The following is a 20,467-nucleotide window of genomic DNA, read 5'->3' as shown; positions in this document are numbered from 1 at the left end:
TAATTTAGAGTCTATTAGTTTGCTAGAGGCAGAATTGCGTTCTCATTTTCTAGCTATTGCTAACTCTACCTGACGTTCATGGTCTCGTTGCCTTAATCTTTCTTCTATCTCCAAAGATTCTAACCTTGCTTGCTTCTCCCTTTCTAACGTTCTATCCTCTACTTATTTAAGCAGTTATATCTTCTCCCTATCCGCTTCCCTTTCCAATTCTATCCTTTCCTTTTCGAACTGTTTCGCTAACTGTCTCTTCTCCTTCTCCGCTCCCCTTTCCCATTCTATCCTTTCATTCTCGGCCAGCTTTTCTAATTCTATGATTTCTAATCTTGCCCGCTTTTCTAACTCTACCCGCCTTTCCTACGTTTCCCTTTCTTCCCTTTCAAGTTGTTTAGTCATTTCCTTCTCCTTTACTCTTTCATCCCTCTCCAGGGCTTGTTCTTCCCTTTCTAATTTGCTCGCCTTTACCCTTTCATCCCTCTTCCGGGCTTATTCTTCGTGAATAAATTTTCTTAAACTTTCTCCCTCATACCCAAGTTCTTTGCCTAAGGCGACCAAGTCCTTAAGGGATGACATGAATAATAATAATATAACAAATTTAATTTTGCAGAACAGACTAACCGTATCTTCCTGAAGAAGGCAACCAAAACAAAATTAATATGTATTTGAATGTATTTATAATTGACCCACGGACCTAGAAAGGCTTAACCAGAAAACACCAACTTGGAGATTATCTTGTGAATAAGGTCACACTCTAATATATAAACAATAGGTGTAGACTTTCACATATATGATGACGATTCACTTAATTAAAAAATCCCACTTCTGACACCATTGTAATAGAATTGTAACCGAGTGGGTTTAGGGTTAAATTAATAACGCAAACAAAATGTGATGGACGATGGAAATTTATAAAATGAATTAGAAAAAATGTATATATATTTTAAAAATACAATATTATCTCACGCTCTCAACATAAGATTGATCCAGTCACTCTACACAAACATTCACAAATTGTAAAACGAAAATATGATTCATGTAATCTTACGAATGGAAAGTGAGATTCAAATAACCTCATGATCTGCAAATACGTTTCAAACAAAATTATGCTATTTAAAAGAGACTCACATAATCTCGGGTATGGAATACGATTAAGATTCAAATAATCTCAAGAAATTCAAATATGTTTCAAATAATATTATGCACAGTAGATGAGGTTCACATAATCTTCTAGATTGTGCAATGTAAGTGAGATTTCACATAATCTCCTATATTACAAATAAGATTCAAAATAATCTCATGCAATTGAAAATGTACTCAATTGAAACATCAATTGGAACAAACTTATGTCTCTTGTCACTTGCATAGTTGTATGATTCATAAACTGATGAACCACACTGTTTCACCGAGTCCTTGGGTTGGCCCACACTTTTGTCGGCCGCTCACACACTTCACAGATCCACCACATGCACAGACATATGTATACACATACGTACAGACAACATACAACACCCTTGTATTGGCTACATCTACATTTGTAGCTCCACCACGTGTACAGACACACGTATACACATACGTATAGACAGCACACAGCACAAAACAGCTGCAGTCAGCCCTATACAGTACTGTCAGCCTTACAAAGCTACTGTCAGCCCTAAACAGCTACTGTCAGCTTTAAACAGCCCTGGACATCTTCAGGCAGCTTCCAAAAGCCCTGAACATCTTCAGTCAGCTCTAAACAGCCCTGAACAACTTCAGACAGCTCTACACAGCCCTGAAGAGCCCTGAACAGCCCTATGGCTGGAGAACACAATGGAGAACCTTCACTCCTTGAGAAGATCCAAACGACCAGTCTCGCTTAGAAAAGGCAAAACCAAGTTATTTCGAGCCTTATTCTGTGACAGATACATTTGTCGACATATTTGGAGAACTCCGCCTGAAGCAATCACCAAATCCATCAAATGTATATACATTCTTACAATACATCACGTGATGTTTCCAGACCTGACTCTGATTGAACTTTTTGTATTCATTCTTAATTCCTTTGGAAACGTATGAATGTGCCCTTGTATGTGGAAATATTTTTAGAAACTTGGATTTTCTCGTTTCCTTTCACTTAAAAGTGTGTGAATTTCTTGGTATTTCATAGCTACAGTTTTCATGAACACTAAAACAACGCAAAGATGTGAATCAATAGCAACGAGATAACCGGAACTATTGACAAGTTTGAATGACGTTATATCTATCTATCCAATCACACATAGTGACAACAAAAGTAACATATATGATCACTGAAAGGGGCAATTTAGATTATGTGTTGACACTGGGGATTAAAATTAAAATCACATTTCTCTGCGTTGGTGAAATCCCAGGAACAATACAACTGTTACTCAATCTGATTATGTGACAATTAAAGTAGAATTGGTTCACCGAAATTGCACCATTCACAGACGATCTGATCTTATGAATTTCATGATATATATCCAAGTTCTTTTCCACACTGATTAAGACCCTGCTATAAACGACCTGGAGCCAAAATATAAATAATTTTGTTGTGTACGACGATGTGAAGCTTGACCAATATTTTCTCGAGGCTGGCATAACTAAATGCGGATGTGATCTGCGTTACACATCAACATATATGTGCACAAATTGGTCCTGGACAATTGCAACATGTTATGATATTTCGTGGGGTTGACGCGCAAATATTTACTGGACCTGGTTTCGGAACGATTTCGCCAAGGTCACCTAGGACCTATTTAGTTTCCTCACTATTGACTTGACCGAGTCTCTTGCTCCACCAGAAAAATCTGGACTCGAATGCGTATCACTCAAACGTGTGAAGTAATTTAACAACAAAACGATACTGGCCAACAATGCTATAGCAGAAGGTGCCGACCAATGCCACAAAGCTGCCTGATATCGCATGAAACTTCTACTTATTATTTAGGTGCTGCGAACGGGCCAAATGTGTTTTTCAGTCGCGGATATTTGCACGGAAAGATCTCACAGCGGACTTTAAACAAACGTTAGCGTGCTCATCGAACTCACGTGTGATAGTGCCTGTTAAGTGACAAAGATGATGGGAAAACAAACAGAACCTACGGAAATGGCATCCGCGATGTCGTTCATGGATTGTTCTTGCGCTCATGATGTCACTTGAGAATCGTTGCTAGCATCAAGAGCGCTGTTAACGATTAATTGAAATATCTGATTGCAAGGGGTCCAATCTAATCGAGATCGGCTACGACGATTAGTCACTCGAGAAACAGCGGTTTTAGTTGCGCTTCCATCACCAACAAGAATGCCAGAGCATGTTAGTAAAATTATCAAGGAAGATTCTCAAGGAGGTCTAGCTACGTTGGCACAAGCTAATACCGGTTCCATACTTGCAAATCTTGCAGTGGGAAGCCGATTACAGTTGTGGACGTAAGGCAAAAGTTAGTAAACGAAACCGGTAGCATAAATGTCACGAAATGTATCCGATCTAGCACACCTGTTTTGATATCGAGTCGTCCAAGATTATCAGTATTGTTTATACCCATCAGTGATGACTGGTGAAAGTGGAAGAAGAGAACTACAAGTGCATGACACATCTGGAAATTTTCTTCCGTGTGAAAATTTCTTTTAAATCGATGGAAAACTTGCACGACGGTAATATTTTCCACGTCGGTACCAAGGTAGGATTTGTTAACGCCATCCACAGCGCACGATATCTCATCGACGGAAACGAAATCGACGCATTTTAATATAATGTCGACAGTGCCACAACATTTATCGGACTCACCCGACGCCAGATACAGCTACGTTTATGGTATATCTGCTGGACCAGCTATGTTGTCAAGAAAGGACGCGAAATGTCATGCAGAACATATTCAGCATATTAAGCATCAACTTTTCCAGGCTGATTTCGTGGACCCGCAACAGGCTGGTATGAGTCACAGACCTTGAGCTTCCTGGTCTCTTTATTCAAAGTCTAAACCTGCATGTCAATTTCAGGTTCTTGACGAATGAAGGACAACGTCGAGCTGGAGAATTTGATATTTGTGTGAGTCTCATCTCTGTCATATAATCGGGATTGGCAGAGATGTCCCAAATTTTATTTTTGGACCCAAAAGCTCAGTTGTGTTAACTCTAAACGGTAACTGCATACTCCTTAAAAAACACCAAAACACAGTTATTATGGCATACACAAAATTGTTGTTTCTCTGGGAAACCGGAATCATCAACATGATTTGAAACTCGTCGACTAGCATACGCGGTTAGCCCTGGACATCTGCCGTATTTTACTAAGACGAGCTTGTACGTCCAAGTGAAGTCGTTGATTACATAAGTGGTGGTTTCTCCACTTGACGTTCCTCGGGTGTGAAGGCGCCACCACTGTTTTATTCAACGCTGGCATTGCAAACAAGTGGTTTTAATTCACTTGTCGCCAAATATCTGCGTGAAAACGGTGGTAATAATCCCTCGAATAGAATTAAATATTTTCTACTAGAGGGTCAAATAGAAATCGAAAGATGAATCACCCTGTTGTACCAACACCAACTCGAGAACAGCTTTGAATTATCAAGTTATCACATTAGCATGCACAAACAACAGGTCACTGACTACGCTATCGGATGTAAAAAGAGTCCGGAATTGTTCCTACAAAGATGAAGTTGAATTCACACCCAACAACCTTTTTGATAAACTTTTTAGTCAATGATATCGAACCACTAAAACCTCGACCGGCGAAAGAAAAACCCATACTTATATTATTCAACTAGAATGCAATTTTTCGTTTAAAAGTTCTTGGACGAAAAATACAGCGATGCCAAGCAGGAACGTAATAAATTCAGTTCTCCATAAACTTCAAATCGTGCAATCAACCGCAAGGTACATTAATATTCCGTAGGAATTTTTTTTAACTCCATGGCAGCTGTACCTGCAAAGAAACATCCTTGACTGGAAGTGCGTTTGTGTGTTCCACCCGGCCGCAATTCGCCTTAATACGATCTGCCGGTCTAGCCGTTATACTTTGCGGTGACGTTCTGAATAAAATAACTATGATATACCCTCACAGCTATCTACATGAAAAACACAAAATAATCAAAGTGCCAAGATGAAACCGCCGCTATGACGGTTGCACTAACGAAATAGGCTATCTGTGGCCTCGATGTTGCAAAACTGCGACCGGGGAAGCTGTCATAGGCATTCTGTCTGAGCCATATAAAGATTTATTAATATTGTTGGTGGTGCCGAAAACAAATTTTATTATGGCTGGACAAAAGAAAAATGTCTATTTGGAAATTCTCCTGGCAGAACCAAATAGTCTCAGCATAATTGCCAAACTGTACTAGGTGACCATGAAAGATGAAACAATTACTGCAATCGAGTACGGATAGGTGATTGCGGAAATAGAAACCTTTCGACGAATCCGAGCGCAGAATCTGGATCACGGAGATAGTGCTCTCTGGACAGAATCAAAAATGGCAAATGATTTGCATGCGGTAAAAATGGAGTAAACAGTCGTGTCATTAATGTTGTCACATCCACATATTCTATCATTTTTAATAAGACTGTCCTATTCACATATTCTTTCATTTTTATTAGAATTGTCATATTGATGCACAATTTCTGACATGTATTATATGTGCAAGAATATAAAGTTTTGGCTACTATTTTGTCGAAAAGATGAAGTGAAAATCTTTTTCAACTTTTGTCCAGCATCTATTGTCGCTCATTTGATTCACTTTCTTTGTGGATCTTCACTGATATTTTGATGTTGAAGGTATGTGTTTCAGTTGTATGTTACAAAGAAATGATTTTGGTCTGACCGGAAGTAAGTGAATTTGTAATAGTAACCATTAGTAAGGAATATTTTTACATATGGATATATTTCATTCATTGTTCTCGTTACTGTTGATAGAGTGCCAATGCAAATCAATGTTATTGTGAATTGTCGCATTCACCTTTATATTCTATATCAGAATGAGTTCTCCACTTTTCAGGTAAATCCATCCAAAACATCATTATTCCGATATTTATTTAGGGATTCCTGTTCAGAGGTATACTTCTCTCGGTTTAGGTGACAGCACATCGAGCCATTTTCTACTTCATAAACCAGATAATTTTTCAAGATGTACTGAGTTTGCGTGCGAGTCTCTTTCAGACAGCATACGAGTGGTATTTTCGTTATGACATTTTTGTTTATTTCAATTTGTCAAAAAGGTTAAAGCAGAGTCGGTTTCAAAGTGTCAACAACTACTCGCTATCAATGAAGAGAGTGACGTCTTGTTTAAATGAGATTGTCGTGGGTGATAAGACATTACTTATTTGTGCCTGATAATTAGACAAAACAATCAAGTTTGGTACGGGGAAATCAGAGACCTCCAACTAGTTGTTGCAGTCAAGAAAGTTGTGTGCATAATAGTTTTCTTCCAAGTCGTCCAGACACTAGACACTCACTAGCAAACAACTTTCTTGTACAATGCACAAATAGTAATAACCTGTTACATATTCTTTGTAAGTTATTCCCCTCGAATCACAGAGACGGAGGTGTTCTGAATAGTTGTCACCTGATTTAGTCGTTATGAAGTCAAAAAGGTCGTAGTGGGTAAGAGGAAAAACTTGTTTGAGAGCTGTCTAAAATGGTTATGTTCTTTATTCAAGTAAAACATGGCATGGATCAATGGCTTAATAATAATAATAATAATAATAATAATAATAATAATAATAATAATAGAAATAATAATAATAATAATAATAATAATAATAATAATAATAACATTAATAATAATAAAACTTATTTGCTCAGGATAATACATTCGATTGTAGATCAGTTTACTAATCTTACATGAAATTCTCAAAAATAAAATATTAAAAACATAAATGGAAGTTGCATTCAAATAAAACCCTTGTTTGCCATATTTTCTGACATGTAATCTTAAAATTACTTATATATATATATATATATATATATATATATATATATATATATATATATATATATATATATATATATATATATACATACATACATACATACATACATACATACATACATACATATATATATATATATATATATATATATATATATATATATATATATATATATATATATATATATATATATATATATATACGGTTGGGTGGGGAAGATAGGATGGTGGTAGAGATATCTCAGTTAATATGTTTGAGATATCGCACAATTAGCAATAAGAAATTTGTGAAGCACGCTGTTAACTGAAAAGTGTTAGTGTTTGTTTAATGTCATTAGAATCAATATTCCACAACACTGTTACGGACTATGTAAACAGGATTTTATGCTGAATCGTTTGGAAATTAGTCAAATGATAATCAGAATACGAATTAGACCGTAGATTGAATGAATGGATAGTAAAAGCTGGAATCAGAAGATCATAAGTATAGTGTGGTGACTTGTTATATTAAGATGTATATGTGTAAATATTTATAAAGTCATTTTACTCTAAAAATCAAAGGTACCCACTGTCAATTAACGAATAAATGTGTAGGTGGACGGTCTTTTCATGTAAAACGTCTAGCGCTTGTTTATGGAGCTTAATCATCCTATTAAATTTAGTAGCATTGTAATTCCCGGGTACGGTACAGTTATGGTCAAACAAAGACAATATGTATGCATTATAAAACAGATTTACTATAGATTATGGCTCATACATAGGGAGGCTGTTCGATATCGCTATTCAGAGGATGCTGCAAAGCAGGAAATTTAATTGATTGTCCTATTGATAACGCATATCAGTAATTAGTTAGACCTAGTAGTTTTGACTTTCTATTACATTTAATTTAATTTTCAGAACAAATATATTGATTTCATCTAATTTCATTTTTATTTGCCTTTTTACAATGTTCATGTGGCTAGTTTTTGCTGTTTTAATTGTACTTTGCTGGTAACAACATCAACGTCCTCTTGTAAATTGGGAAGTGTAAAATCGTTTAAAGAAGTGATCAAAAGGACTGGGCAAAGATTAGAGCCTTGAGGGACACTACCTTTGATTGATTGAAGACAAAAAGAAAGCATTGTCCATTGAAACACACGGCTTCCTTTCTATTAGATTGGAATCAAACCAAGCAAGCGAATTATAAATGATTTTCACGTCTTCAGAATTGTGATCAAAATATCATTAACTACTAAATCAAACACTTTTTAAAAATCAAAATAAATTGCTCTGATTATTTTCCCACCCGCTGCTAACCATGTATTTTCCAACCTTGTGAGAGCAATTTTGCATAAATGCTTTTCTCTGAAATATGATGGTGAGTTACGTAGAATATTATATTTCTTTCAAAATTCGCGATGATGAAGGGCAATGTGTTTTTCCTAAACGGTTAGATGAGGCTGGTAAAATTAACATAGGTTGATAATTGTTTTGCTGACTATCTATCATCTTCTTTGAAGAAAGCTAGCAGTGAAATTAACTTAAGCCGATAGTCGGAGTATTATTCGCAATATCTACGTGGTCCTGTTGCTTTGGTGTCATCAAGTTTTTGCGTGGTCCCGTTGCTTATTGTTATCAATATTTACGAGGTCCTGTTATTTTGTTGTCATCAATAATTACGTGGTCCCGTTGCTTTCGTGTTATCATGTTTTTATATTATATCAGTAACATCTTAAACAGATATCTATGGGATCTGGAAGGATATATGAGATGAGACTTTCGACTCTACCAAATCTATATGGAACTAAGTGTTTTCACCATTTCCAGAATGTTCTCCGAGTATTGAAGAGAATGATGTAAAATATTTATTAAAGTCGTTTGCAATATGTAATGACTATGTACTAGTTAGTATAACTATTGGTGCTTAATTCTCAAGGAAAATCATGAACGTTTTAACCTGCGATAAAATTGTTTTCATTGTGCTTCTGTCTTCACTTTTAATCACAATTAATGTTGACAAATTACTTGTTTTTACTTAGAGATTAAACGTTCGATTAAATTTTTGTATTCTTTTGTACCTTTGTTTGTCATTCTGTGATAGAAATTATGCTGTTTCTTGGCTTCCCTTATTTCAGAATTAAATCAATTAAGTTTCATAAGTCGACCCTTTCACAGTTAATTGGAGCATGTCGATTGAGGACTATAAGAAACAACGCAATCAAACATTGTACATTAAGATCTGAGTTATTAAAAGAAGGACGAATTTTTATGCCATAGTTTAAGTTATTCAAACATTATCATTGTGAAAATAGTTCTAGAATTTGTACTTTATAGGGGTAAAGGCATTTTTTTAATGGTGTTCAGTTCTTGTTTCTTGTGAGATAGATGCAATGTTGGTTACTAATATAATATGCTGGGACCAATGTCTTGACGATAAAATTCAGCATGATATGCGAAGAATAAATGTGACCTTGTCATCGGTGAATGGCAGAAATACAAACCAGGGCCAGAGGAAGAGCCCCCCCCCCCCCCCCCCCCCAGGATTGTGTGATTCTTGACAGCACTGTGATCTTTGACAAAAAATAAACAATGCTTATCAACTCAAAAATTTAAAGTAACCAAAGCTAAAATTTATCTTAGGCAACAATAATTTCGTTAGATAAATGAGCACAAAGAGTACTAAGCAAATATGTTATAACTTTCTGTGATGTCACATCATGGAGCGATCTTTGCTTGAATTTCTTATAATGGGCGCGTCCATTTTACTATTGCCATTGCTGCAGTGTAAACATTTGTTAGAACTGGAAACAAACTACACACCTTATCTCGTTTTCTCACGCTAATAAAACATTGGTGAGCATTAATAATTCCCGAAACGAAGATGTTGAATCGTTGATTCATGTTTAACAGTCAATTATACAAATGTCCATACTTTTGATGTGAATGGTCTGTTTGGCGGCAAAATGTAACATTGTAATATGTTTAGTCTGTGTGGCGGCAAAATGTAACGCTGTAATATGTTTAGTCTGTGTGCCGGCAAAATGTAACATTGTAATAGATTTAGTCGGTTTGGCGGCAAAATATAACATTGTATTATTTTTAGTCTGTTTTGCGGCAAAATGTAACATTGTAATATGTTTAGTCTGTTTGCGGGAAAAATACTATCTGGAGCCGTTAAATGAAATTTAAGATTCTCAATAAAAGGTTGCTACGTATGTTACAGATAGTATGTTTACAAAAAGCGTCACTTTCAATTTGGATGATTTTAGGAGGGTGCAGAGACCTTTTGAGTGACCAATATGGGAATATTTGTTGTTTCTTTCCCCCAAAATAATTTAATGTGAGACAAATATTGATTCATATTTCGCTGATCTGCTGTTGTTGTTGTTGTTGTAGGGTTTGACGCTATTTTTCATCACACGATAGCTTATACACGGCGGCCAGTATTAATGGTGGAGGAAGAACCCGGAAAACACCCAGAACAAACCACCGACCCACGAGAAGTTGCTGGGAAGCTTTCACACGTACCCACACTGGCCGAATCCGAGACTCGAACCCACGCAGACAGAGGTGAGATGGCAGTGATCCGTAACGGAGATCGCTTTAGTAAACTCGGCCACTCGGGGCCTCCCACTGGAAAAAATAGAACTTTGTTTACCAATTGATATATGCTTAATGACACTTAGTCCAGGTATGACCTTGATACAACTTAATGTTTTTTACTCTGATAAAGATAATAGAATGTTTCTTTTAAAGTTGTTTACCAAAACTGTCACTCGTTTTGAAGGTCATCAACTAGTTACAATGTTTCAATTCAGGGCAATGTCAAATCCAGTAAACAATGTTACATTACAATATCATGAAATGGAATTAAAAAAATCTAACAAACAAACAATTACATTTTTAAAAAAAATATGGCTCGTAAATCGTGTTGCAAAATATTTGCGATAGATTTCTGCCAGCGCTCTACACTGAATTTAATCTACCTTATGCTACATCTTGTTATTCAAGATTAAACAGAAGGAGTGAAAAGTACTAACAAAATGTATTTGTTTTTTACAGTTTTAAACTTAATGCAGAATATTTCCCGTATAAATTTAGGATTTTACTTGTAAAGTTGTGATTTTGTGTTCACCTTTTTTGAAAACGGAAGATTCAAGGTTAATTAATTTCTCGTCGCACATTCTATAAAATATTTGTCACGCAGTCAAAGAATGATTTTAATATATTTCTTTCTCTATTTTTTAACACCAGACCTAACTTAGAAAACATCAAATGTAAACTATACGTTTATTATCACAAAGGAATTGTACCATATGTGCAGTCAGTGTAGACAACGAAAGTAGAAATACAACGGTTCCAAATTTGTTTTAGTAATCATAGGTAATTTTTAGTATGTAATATCATTATAACAGAGAGAGAGAGAGAGAGAGAGAGAGAGAGAGAGAGAGTAAATAATACAAAGCAACATCATTCAAAATCATTTGTTCTAAATCAACATTTACTTTTAATAAGACCAGCTTACTTAAACATAATAAATGAAGAGACATGACTAGGGCTAGTCCCTTCCCTTTCACTTACAAAAACAAATATTAAATATGAAATATTTACAAGGTAGAGAACATTGTGAAATAAACTAGATTTTAAATTATCTAATACAGCGCCATTTTGCCCACTACGTTTCTGTCCTAAACAAGATAGTATTAAGAATATAAGTATAATGTTCGCAAAAAAACGTTTTAATTTTTTGTGTCGTTTCGTTAGAAATCACGTTCAAACAAGCCAGTATATATGAGGGGAATTCACGAAATTCTTGATGAAAATACACAATATTTTCGACAGACAATGGAATATTTTATTTGTAAACGCTTATTTTTAAAATTATTAGATATCATCATTTTGTTTCTTCAAGTCTATGATATCGTCTTCTTGAAACGGCAATCCATAAGAATCAAAATAGTTCATGCTGCAGTCGTATGGAAATTAAATTTTTACCTAATGGGTTCCTCGGCGACAAGTGTTGTCTGTTTTTTTATGTCATAAGCTCGACCATCTTCAGCGTTTCGATCTGGAAGTTTATCTTTAGTACACACTACTGAACTTTAAAAGACTATGTACAAACTATGGCCAGAAGGTATTCATTTTTGCAAGTAATGATCAGTCACGACTTGACACTTTTCTTTAAAATATATGTTAAGTAAGTCGATAAAAGGGTAGTCTCGATATTCTTTTACAGAGAACTTGATGCGTTTGTCTCCAAAGAAATAAGTAATGTAGGAACGGAAAAGTATGTATTTACACCAATCTTTCAAGATATCTCTTCTGAAATGATTGTCCCTGATTGTTGTAAATACTCTTCCAATATATCTTCTTGATTCATCTTTAAAATATTTTTTATGTTGCAATCGATTTGACAACGCTAACGATGTTTTTGGTCAGGTGTGTGGGTTTTTAAGCCAAGTAGCGAGCTAAACATGAGGCAAATCGTTGTTCTTGTTTTGTTCATTGTTACGTCATAAATGTATCGTTCTCATGCTTACTTATGGTAAGTGACATCTTGGTGGAAAATCATTCTCTTTCTCTAAGCTCATGACTGTGTGTTCCACATCATTCTGCGTTTCTTCTTCTTCGCTTAGTGACTGCTACAATTCGACAAGCAAAATATCCAGTCGGAATAAAAGGGCTCAAGTTGGTAACAATTCTATTCTGCTGTTTATTGTAATAGAATATAATCGAATTCCACATAAAAGATGGCATTCACTGTGCTTTCCTGAGTCAGTGTAAACTGAAGTTCCACACAGAGTTGACCTGATTTTAAAGCTTGGAAATGTCCTTCTTCGTAACATTGTTTAGGAATGAAATCAAATCCCAACAAAGCTTATCCTTCTGAATAACTGTCGTACAATATGGCATGGCTATTGTTGGTTACTAAGTGTCACGTAGCTTTAGAATTAAGCACGATCTAAAATAACATTTCTGAGCAAATTTAAGTTTAAAACCTGTATTTTACACAACATCTGGTCATAATGAGTGTGTTGTTCAAATTGTAGTACTTGAAATGAGTTCGATCTATAGCTCCAATGGGGGCTGCCTTGCTGAAGATACCACTGAGTAAACGTTTCTGAAGCTACCTTACGATAATTACCTGATTTTACAGCGCGAAAATGCATTTTTTCGTTACCTTCTTCTGGACTGAAATTAATTCAAACAAAGCTTATCCTTTTGAATAATTGTCGTACGAAGTTATTAAATGCAATGGTACTACTTCGCAACCTTCAACAAAAAATTATGTTGTAACCACATGTCCACGTGGAAAAGAGTCATCGTTTCTAAACTACGTCTTAGTTTATTTGCTTTCGACGGTAGTTAAATGCAACATTGTGGGAATCATCATCTGCGCTTAAAACTGTCCCGCTTAAGGCATCGAGACTAAGATATCCACACCGCTGTGACATCCAAATGTGTGTTCTTGACATCGTTTGCGCATGACAAGAGATTTTCTAGGTACAAGCTACAATTCAAATACATCTAATCTTCGGTGTGTCCTCTTATTTCAAATTCTATAGGTACTGATGTAGTCAAAAATTACACAGGATGAAATTCTACTAATTCGGATTCTTATATCGTCATCATCGTCACTGGCATGGTAAATTGAATTCTCCACTCAAGCTGCATCATATTTTAACTAGTCAAATATATAAAACGCCGGACTGCTGATCATTTATGAAATTCTTTCATAGTTAATGTTTGTGAGATTTTGTCGGATTTTCGATGTCTCTTTCTGCTGTGGCGTAAATGACGATTCAACATGCTTCGACAGGAGAGTGAAGCGCATTTATACGTGCGTCTTGGTGATCCAAGTGGCTTTTTTTTAATCCGAACAGTTGTTGACATTGCTGTTAACTTGAAGTAGAAACGCTTCTTTGATTTCGTCTCCATTCTCTCTCTCTCTCTCTCTCTCTCTCTCTCTCTCTCTGTGACATATAAGCGTAGTCGTCGCGTCAGAAGCTTCGCGGTGAAACAATTGATGTCCTTGCAATAATTGTCTGCACCACTGAGATTCTTCCGTTTCTGATAAATATGTTCGATCCATCAACAATAATAAATCTTGTAAATGCGGCATGACAGTGATACTATGATTAGGAAGTAAACTGGACATCCGTTGCTCGTACAAACGACATAGTCCCGTCCGTTGTTTGTAAGGAACTAAACTTAATGATTGCCATTCTATGAAATCCAAGTGTACAAGTTTTTACTCCTTCAAAAGTCCTATGTCCTTGTTATATTTTTCTTCATCTTTCTTCATCGGTATTTTATTTTTCTTAACTTCCTGAATAACCTAATGTTATTGTTCTAATAGTTGTTTCCGTACGTTAGTCAAAGGAACTGTTCTTTTCAACACGTTCCAAATCATAAACAGACGACATTCATAATGTATTTAGATCTTCTAGAATGAACTGTTCTTGCATTGGATCTAGTTAGTACAAACAATACATCTCTATGTTTAGCTAAACAAGATGGAATAAGGTTCGTGTTACGTGCCTCCTACTATGTTATTTCTAACACCGGAGGACGTGGACAATTAAAATTTAAATAGCTCCGAGCCCCCAGATAGCAATGCCGACGGTCTAGGTGTATAAATAACTCAAGGTCAAAGGCATAACAATTTAATAAGATGTATCAAATGTATTCAACAATTTCATCGGCAATATTTTCGATCGCAATTTCTTCGAACAAATACAAACAATGACATTTTCACAGTTGCCAATAACTATTTCATCATATTAATTTAAGCTCTTAAATGATAGTGTTTCCCTCAAAATTGTATCTGTTACTCATCTGTCTGCCTCTTGTTTCTCTTTTGGTACTTCCAGTAACATTGACTACGTGTTGTCCTCGCACTTCCGGATCCGTCCTTCCGACACTTCCGGTATACTCTTCCACGTTTCCTTCCGGCAATGCGCCTCCACACAAACTGCTGATGTCACAATAGACCTCCCCCGTGTTCGCAACGTGTCCTCCCTCTCTCCGATCCTCGGGTGTCGCCTCTCACACATGCGCACAGAGCTTCCTCATTAAGCCTTCGTTTGCAATCCAAATTTGGAATGTTAATAGAATTCCTTCCCGCCTTTTAACGAGCGCACAACTTTGGCTACTCGGAGTACAGTCTAATGTATCTTAACTTCTCTACGATCCACATCTGGCACAGATCGCACATGTACTGGCGGGAAAAGGAAGTAGTCTATACAAGTTGCTTATTGAGACTCAGCCCTAGGTTTGATTCTCTCGGTTTGGATTGGATATGGCATGGTCTCTTTCAAAACTGCCCTGGTGTAATTTATCACTTACCATTTACTTCCGAGTTTCCGGTAACAAAGTCCCCAAACTTGCTCCAAGCCGGTCATGACATCACTGACTGAGTGCAAAACAAACAAAGGCGTTTCTACCTGGTCCTAGAATCCCCACTGAATTTAACCATGAACGGGTCGTTGTGAAATAGCTAAACAACAGACATTTTCTTTGTCAAGAATCGGGTTTATAGTTGTAATCTTACATCATACTTATTGACATTATCCTAAGTGCTCTTGACTAAGAAGTAACTATAAGAAAATATGTTTATACATGAACCACGAAGCATCAGCAAATTTTCATCACAACGTGACACCTACTAATGACAGTTCCCTTATTGATGGACGTCTCTTTCGTACCATGTGACAACACTAAGGTCTAACATCCAATCATAAAGAGTACATGAGTCATCAAATATCTGTTCACATTCTCTTGGAATTATGGTACACTTCAGGGATGAAATACTGGTTCTTGAATGACCTTATCGAAAACAAGATTAGCTACATAAATATTACGTAAATAAATCGTAGTCTGTAATGAACTATTACAGTAAAAATGGTAAAATCCACAAGATGGTACTGTTTTGCTGTTGTTTATTGTGCTTTTTCTTTGTTTCTTTCTTTTTTGGAGTTGGGCTTTTCTTTGTTTTCTTTCTTTTGTTTTGGACCTCAGTCTATACTTCCTCGATCTTGTTGTCATACCTGTAAACGTAACATTTAAGATCTAGCTGGATGGCTAGGTCACATAAACGATATCTTTATTTCCTACAAACATGCTATTTTCAATTGAACTAACTATAAATGGAGGGTAAGCACTTTTATGTTGTGGAAATTGTTTCGTGTGGTATTGCTCGTAAGATGTTAAATAATTCTTGTAAATATCACAGCTCTGTGCCTCATTCTATGTATAAATCACCATATTCTGCATTAAATATGCACATAAATGTCTTTTTCATACCTAAACTCAACCTTTGAACATGGTCTGTTATGGGAAATTTAATAGAAAATGCTAAATTTGAGGAACTTGAAGCTAGAAATAAGAAATAAACGCAGGCTTGATTAGACAAGGTATTTACACTGATTGATTATTTTTTTAATAATTATTTTAGATTCTCATATTAACTTATTTCTTCACGTTTGCGCTAATCACTAAAAAATTTTAAAAAATGGAATTTTGCTGTCTTTGTATCATTGTCGTTGTTTTCCCTGTTGCACCGTAGCTGCCGACGTATCACTCACTACACGTGAGCAATTAGACCCGCATTTCTAGAGTGCGCTATATTAGTTCATTCATTATTATGTTAGAAAAATTCCAGGAATAATAACGATTCAGATATTTTAAAAACAATGTTATCCATTCATTTCTTTCTTTCTTCATTTTATCTAAATTGCCTTGGGAACAAGATTTTTCGAAGAGGCTCTGAAGGGGCATTTGGAACTATATATAAACAAAGACTACGTGGAGTAAACATTAAATGAAATTGAATTTTTACGTTGCCAATTTTTGGCAAATGGATGCTTTAAATAATAGGGGAAGTACATATATATTATTTATTTTATACATTAATAACAAGGGCTGTTCAGTTCCATCACGATACCGTTTGCTATGTTTAATTCACTATTACAGTGCGAATCCGTACATGTGATCTAATTGAATCGGTCAATTTTCTGCTGGAAATAAAGTTTACAACCTGCGTACTTTTTCATAAAATTTTGTTAACTGTGTCTTTCTTCATATATTAACAATATTAATTCTTTAAAATTCAATTATTAACTATGCAAACAACAACTAATAGTCTGCAGTTATATAAATCAGCTTGGAAAAAATGTTATCTGCATGATATACATATGTAATAGCGCAAGTTTCAATAGCTTAAACTAAAGAGCATTTATTCCGCCAACATGTCGTACCAAGTTCGAATCCCCCGAAGCTCCTATATGTTTTCTTCTTTTTCTTTTTAAGAATTAATATCCATAATATTAACAGCTGTGAATTTACAGTTTTAAATAACATTACTGATCAGTTTTCAAAACCAACAAAAAATAATGCACAATTTGAAAATCATTTTATTTTTATTTCAGGCAAGGTAACTTTTTTATCAATATGTTATTCATCTTAAATCGAACATTACAAGGGTGGCCAATCATGTCTGCATTAGAAAATAATAGTAGTGGAACCCGTGTTGTGAAGCGGTTATTCTTCCATAATTAGATAGTATAACATTAATACAAGTATATTTATATTCAATTTTTTCATACTGAATGTTTATCACATTTTCTGATGCACTCGTCCATATCAAGAAAAATCGTTTAAAGAATGACATAGTTTTTGTAACTTGCTTACTACACTAATGATGTTTTTAACAATTGCAAAAATGTAAAACTGTTTCCAAACAGTGGGAACAATGTCCACAGTCACGATGGAAGCCAAGTAATTATGATTTTGTAACTGAAAATAATATTTGCATTACTTCTAAACCATAAACCTATTAGTTCAATCTACTTATCTAATTACTACATATTTATTGTAATGACATAATGTCTTTATTTCATTAAAAGACTACCTCAAAACTTTATAAACTTACTAATCAGGTATAATAAAACAAAACAATATAATGTCATAAAATTTACAGGTGAAAATCTTGTCATTCAAAGTAGAACTTGCTTAAATAAAAGTAATATCACTAATACTACTACTGGTAATAATAAATAATAACAGCAGTAGTAAAATAGTACTGAAATATAGCACACATACCTTTTATTGCACGGAAAATAAACAAGGGGGGGTACATATTAACCATAAAACATATATAGCATAAAATATATTCAGACCAAAGTGATTTAGAAGTATAAAATGCTGGCCTCTGTTATACGTCATAACTGAATACACAATAAAATTATCATATAAAACATGAATTATGACAATTAATACATAATAAGCTGAGATGTTTATTTTTTATACTCTACATACAATCTGTTTCAGGGTACGTCCCTACAAGAACTGAGTGGGTGAAAGTTGCAGGCTTCAAGTACCAATATATAATAAATATGATTGCCTAAGTGAATAGTTGCAAAAGAATGAAAAGTAACCATAAATGAGTGTTATATAATAATTTATGTCATTTGTGACAGTTTGTTAAATGGTCAAAAATGAAAATGTTCAAATAATTTCTATTAAAAAAATCTGAAATGCCTAGAGCATAGCAATGTTTCTGGTGCTACAAAAGAGTAAAACCATCAGCTAGAACAAAAAATATTTACAGGCACTCTAGAAAAGCACACAGAGGAATTATTGCAAAGGCCTGTAACACAAGATGATCTTGTTTGCTCTAGTTGCCGTATTCAATATTACAGAAATCTGTCAGTCGCAAGTTCACCCAGTCCACACGATGATTCAGATTTTCAGCTACCAACCACTTTAAATGCTGCCTTAAAAAGCCCACAAACAGTTTAACTTCAAAATCCATCAACACCAAGATCACACAGACGTTGTGTTGTATGTAAAAGACCACATGGGCATTGAAATCATCTTGTTAATGTCCCAATCTGTTCCATTACCCAGTCTTTTGTAGAGTGTGGTATATTTATAAATTCATACAGTAGATGTTGCAAATTTCATTTGGAAAGCTCATGCTTTAGTAATGAAGGCTTACAATCTATCAGTGCAACAAAAGAGTTTGAAGACTTTTCAAGAACAGACATTACCTCACTTTAACAAAATGTGCGTGAGTTAATTCAAACAAAGCCATATTTTAACTTTGATGTTCCTTCTTCCCTGTCTGATGATGACTATTTCCATCTTACTGGCATGAAAAGGGATCCATTCCTGGAAGAGAGAGAGAGAGAGAGAGAGAGAGAGATTATAGTTGTATATAGTTATGTTAAACGATGAAAAGGTAGAAAAATACTTACTTGACTCGTTTTTCATAGAAGTTTATGTACAAACTTGTTCCTAAAAATTCTGTAAAGTTGCATTCATTGTATGAATCCCCGAATCTTGCATGATGTAAAGCACCATCTTTGTCGACTCTAAGTGCTGGTAAATAGCATTTGCAAAACAAATACTAAAATGACTGTGTTTCCATTAGTTCGTATATTTTCTTTATAAACATGAACATCTTCTCATTTTACAGACAACTGCGTGCAGTCAGTGTAATGCAGTATTCCCGCGCTGACTTAAAAATAGACGCAAAAGGTCTAGAGAGTACAAAACCTATAGTCTGTTTCTTTCTTGTATTTTCCAAAACCATTAATTCTAAAACATATTTCACATTTTTCAGAAGTTCATTAAAAGTGCTGAACCAATAGTTTATTTCTTTCTTATTAATGTCCATATTATATCTTTACGGATGAATATATAGTTTATAACTAGATTACAGTCTGACTATTGACTACCTCAAGGGGTGTGGAAGACAATTTTTATATATTTTTCCTCTAAAGATAGAAACACAGAAGTGTATGTGTTATATAGCCATGAAAATATAAGGATAAAAGAACATAAATACATAAAGAACACTTGCCATTTCCACTGAAGGTATGAAACCCATTCATTCGGCGAAGAAGTGAACATACAGGCCACTGATAACGCCTCCTTTACAGTCATATTCAATAATATCAAACAATCATTTAAATAATTCAATTATATTAAACATCATTCAATAATCTTAAACAATATTTTACCGAGGAACAGTTTTTGTATTGTATGATTAAGTACCTATTTGTCAACGTATTTAAGAAACAGTTTTCAGTTGACGTATAAGTTCGATATTCTATTTTTGGCTACGATGGGCAATTTTGGATTAGTTTTAGAAACTAAACTTTATATATAGAGCTGTATAACCTCTAAAATAATAAAAATGCGTATTGTAAATCTGAATCTGAGAGAATAGCTAATGGTAAAGCAGTATCTATGAGAAGTAAACGAAAAAAATGACTGCTTTTCATGTCTTTCTGATAGTGTTTTAACACCCTGTAACCATGGCAACGGACCCGTGAACACAAAACTGATGTCAGAAATAAATGTACAAAAATACATTACGCATAATATAAGGACATCTGGAGAGGTGGCTGAAAATGACCCTTATTCAATATAGTCCTTTAAATTCCTATTGAAGGTGAAACTTGCATCACGAGAAAAGTAGTTTTACCACAGGTAATGTCAGACTCATTCTTGTATTGTTGAACTTACCAAATTTTGTCAACGAGTTTGGAAGAAATTAATTC

Source organism: Sinohyriopsis cumingii, chromosome 11 (genome assembly GCF_028554795.1).
Source record: "Sinohyriopsis cumingii isolate HCF-2022 chromosome 11, ASM2855479v2, whole genome shotgun sequence".
Classification (NCBI taxonomy): domain Eukaryota; kingdom Metazoa; phylum Mollusca; class Bivalvia; order Unionida; family Unionidae; genus Sinohyriopsis; species Sinohyriopsis cumingii.
The sequence above is the reverse complement of the archived record's forward strand: the minus strand, read 5'-3'. Positions refer to the sequence as shown.